This window comes from Palaemon carinicauda, chromosome 12 (genome assembly GCF_036898095.1).
Source record: "Palaemon carinicauda isolate YSFRI2023 chromosome 12, ASM3689809v2, whole genome shotgun sequence".
NCBI classification, from domain to species: Eukaryota; Metazoa; Arthropoda; class Malacostraca; order Decapoda; family Palaemonidae; genus Palaemon; species Palaemon carinicauda.
The window spans coordinates 39,642,127-39,647,126 of NC_090736.1; positions in this window are offsets into that span (position 1 = coordinate 39,642,127).

Sequence of the window (5,000 nt, forward strand, 5' to 3'; positions counted from 1 at the left end):
TAACGAGTGTATTATTCCAATCACCGGTGTTTAATTTAGTATTTGCTTGTAGCCCTGTTAAAGAATCAAAGTAAGAGTTGTTTGAATAATTCTGAATAATAATTAAACAGCTTTTTTTTCAGTGTACTGTACCAACCGTGTGTCACACGATCGTACATAGTTCATTTTGAGCTTGTATATATATATATATATATATATATATATATATATATATATATATATATATATATATATATATATATATGTATATACACAAACACACACACACATATATATATATATATATATATATATATATATAAATATATATATATATATATATATATATATATATATATATATATATATATATGATTTATATATATATATATATATGTATATATATATATATATATTTATATATATATATATATATATATATATATATATATGTATGTATATACATACATACATATATATATATATATATATATATATATATATATATATATATATATATATACATACATATATATAAATAATATATATATATATATATATATATATATATATATATATATATACACATACATATATATACTATATATATCTTTATAGATATATATATATATATATATATATATATATATATATATATATCTATAAAGACATATATAGTATATATATGTATATATATATATATATATATATATATATATATATATATATATATATATATATATATATATATTTATACTGTCAACCTTCCATTTTAACAAGAGTTAGATAATAGTGACAGGGGCAAAGATCAAGCATCAGCGAATGCTTGGAGGCCTGCCTTAAGTCGATTTCAAAGACCATAAGTTGAAGGTTGATTTAAACTGTATCCTATAAATAATGATGTGCAGACTTGGTTGATATTTCTCTGTTCATGTGGATTTCAAGCAGAGAAAAGGAGTTCGAATATTGGGGAAGAACAATACCAGTTAGTTTGAATTATAATGGATTTGATGTAAGTGAGAAAAATAAGAACTCCATTTTTATTTTTATTTTTTATGGATTTGGACGGATAATGCATTAAGAGAAATAAGATCACCATTTTCCTTGTTTTTAAAAACATTGTTGAATGTATGGTTTGTAGGTATTTATGAGTGCAGAATTATATGAATGGTAGTAGATCAGGTGATTTTAGAAAGTTTTTTTTTTTTTTTTCCAAATTAGGGAGATTCTATTTATCAATAATATATGCTATTAAAATCAACAATAATCATAACTTTAAAATCCTCATCTATTTACTCGAGCTTACCTGCTAATGCAGCTCATGGATCCTTAAGTAATACCCTTGTGTCCAGCAATGCAGAGAGACTACCTGAGGGGAATAAGAAATGAATTAACCAGTAGTTTGAGATAGTAAATTGCTACATAATTCCTTCAATATTCAGCGTCGATTCGACTGAATATTGTTTAAAGAAGGATAAACAAAGGCATAAAAATAAACATGAGTCCTAGGATGTAAATGACGAAAAAAGGAACATTGACAAAGTAAAATAACCTTCAGATGCCCAAGATTGTTCTGGTAAATATATGAACACATTTGGGATGGATGAATAGCCTTACAATCCAAGAGTTAGTATTTGCCATTTCATATGCCGATACATTGTTCTAAAATCAGATTTATTGGTTGCTGTTCCTCTGCGTAAATCACGTGTGTAAATAAAATCCGTTCATGTATGATATATATCATCCATGGCCACTGGGACTTTGAAACGCAGGAAACTGCTTCTTTCGATTTGAAGGGAATAGATCTTGTGAAGGAGATGTGAATTTTTAATTCATCTTAGATGCCTTTGTTGGATTCTATCACAATGGTGTGTATGGTTGTGTGTGTGCAAAGATATCCAGTTTATAAGGCCCTACAGGAATTCACTCTTTTCCTAACTAAATGATTTCTTTCCATTTTCATATTTGATAATATTGTTTTGCAGAAACTTATAAATAGCGAGCTCACATAAATTTTCAATAAGTGGATGCAAGTAAAATGATTATTTTCAGTACCATTAAAATCTTCTGACTTTGAATTTTATTTCCAGTAATATCACTTTCATTCTGATAATAGTAAGTTTCCCTTTCTTCCACATTATTTAATCATCTTCATAACTATATTCCTCTTGCCACGACTCAAGACCTTTTTTACTGAGCTGCTCTTCCAGGCAAACAGATGACTAATTAGTCTTCATAATGGTCTCCATGTCCAGGGGTCCTATCAATTATCAATTCATGGCTACTCTTTCTATGCAATTAACCGAGCTCTTGTTACATGGTATTTTTAAGAATACTGGTATCACACATGTTTTCTGGTGCGATAAGTATACATGGCAAGATTACAAGATTTTTCATGTGATATAACCAATCCCGAGATACTATACATTCCCCAGGTAAGATTTGGAAAGAGCATGAGCTTGGACGTGCAAATGCCGTTAAAATATCAATGCAAAACATATCTTTCTTTAGTTACTGTACATAATTTTATAGAAGTCACATATGCGTTAAGTCTCTCTCTCTCTCTCTCTCTCTCTCTCTCTCTCTCTCTCTCTCTCTCTCTCAAGATTTCTAACACTTATATATTATTTATTTCAAATATACAAGATAAAGTCACTGAGTTTTAAAATACATCACAATTTTTCCATACTACTTCAAATGAATGTTGTACAAACTTTATATAAATTTTGTTTCATGAAAATTTTTTCCATAAAAATCTTGTTGACAATCACCTTGATAACTGTGTTAATGAAGATTCAGTATAATTAATATGCTATTTTCATCCTGCATATTTGTGCACCACTTAACCAAAGACTGTGCATAACAAACCTTCCCGCCCAAACAATCCCGACCCCAAAAATATCTAAACTACAATGTATTGTGGAACTTTGGCTTCGAAATGGAAAAAACAAAAGTATGAATTAAACCTGTGTTGTCTGTTGTCTGTTCTCTCTTTAAACTGCTAAGCCTGTTTTCAAAAGCATTCAAATAAAAAATTGTTTTCCTTTGGTGTATAAATAATGATAATTGTCTCCTACGATTGTCTTTATTCTAAGTGGAAACACAATGAGCGATATTCTTTTGTTGGATGCTCTTATTCTCCCCGCTATCTATAAAGCATTCATTTTGTAATTCATATACGATTATATAATGTACCAAAGTCTATAGTAACAATTGTTTCCACATTACAAGTACATACACAAAAAACTTTTATACAGAATATATAAATATATATACATACATTCATACATATATTTAGATAAATGGTTAGTTTATATAAATAGATACACACACACACAAACAGACACACACACACACACACACGCACACACACATAAACACACACACATATATATATATATATATATATATATATATATATATATATATATATAAACATATATATATATATATATATATATATGTCATACTTATAACTGTAATCGAACAGTTTAACATGTTTTCTTTCAAAAAGGCATAAAAGAAACACAGGAAATAACTAAATCACTATATTTCGGTCAATAAACATTGACCCTCTTCAGGATGTAAGTTACTTTACATCCTGAAGAGGGTCAATGTTTATTGACCGAAATATATTGATTTATTTATTTCCTGTGTTTCTTTTATGGACCTTTTTTAATTAAATATATATATATATATATATATATATATATATATATATATATATATATATATATATATATATATATAGAATGAAATTTGCACATTTAGACGTGTTTTTCATGTCAGATGAGCAATATATTTAAAGTAAAAATAAACCTTAATTAGACAGGTATAAGTATATGAAAATTGACATCAACTTTTATATCTCCTGGTGGTTAATGGTATGTCACTTTCATCCCAGCTTCCTGGACCAGGGTTCGATTCCCCGGCCAGCCAGAAGCTATTATCTTTGAGTTGACCCCACCTTGGGTCTCCGATCCCGAAGTATAAGAGAGAATCCATATTTTAAGGGAGTAAAATACATGGCTTATTTGAACTTGTATATATATATATATATATATATATATATATATATATATATATATATATATATATAATATATATATATATAAATGTATATATATATATATATATATATATATATATATATATATATATATATATATATATATTTATTTATTTCAAGTAATGTATTATGCCAAGTATGGTTGTAATAGGATATTCACTTTAACCCCGGAAATTTAAATGTGTTTTTTTTTTGCATTTACACAGACAAAAAGGGGAGACTATGCCCCAATCAATACAAAACCAAACAAATATGTCCATCCGGCTGTTAACAGATATATAGATTGAATTCTAGACAGCTCTACGTAAATCTGTCATATGCCCAGGTTTGTAATTAGAATCACAATTAACCGATCCCCAGTATGATAGTCGATTTATAAGCTTATGCCACGTGGCTATATATAAAAGTTCACAAACACACATGACTTTCATGTCTTCCAATATTATCCCCTAAATGTTCTTTAATTCTGAGTCTCTCTTTACTTGTGAATAGCATACCCACGAGGGAGATTGCATAAAGGGGAATTAACTATCAACAGGAGGATTTGTATATGAAAATTCAATCTACACTTACCTAAATTAGGACCTTCATTTCCACCATTTTCTCTACATTAAGGTGTCGGTTGCCTAATGTACCCTCTCCAATGCCTTCTATCAAATGCATCCTCTCCCACCAAACCTCGTTTCTCCATATCATTCTTCACCTTATCTTGCCATCTATATTTAACCACACTAAAAACTGCTTCTATTCCAACACCCAGAACAGTCTCTCATTAACCCATAAAAAAGCCTATGTTCTAACTCCTAAAAAGTATTTCTTTAGAATCCGAAAATTACATCAGTTAAATCCCTAAAATATTTTTTCTTCATACTTCAAAACTGACCTCTTTTCTATTTCTAAAACAGCTTGTCTCTTCTTGAATTTTTAAAACACCCTCTCCCCAGACACCACA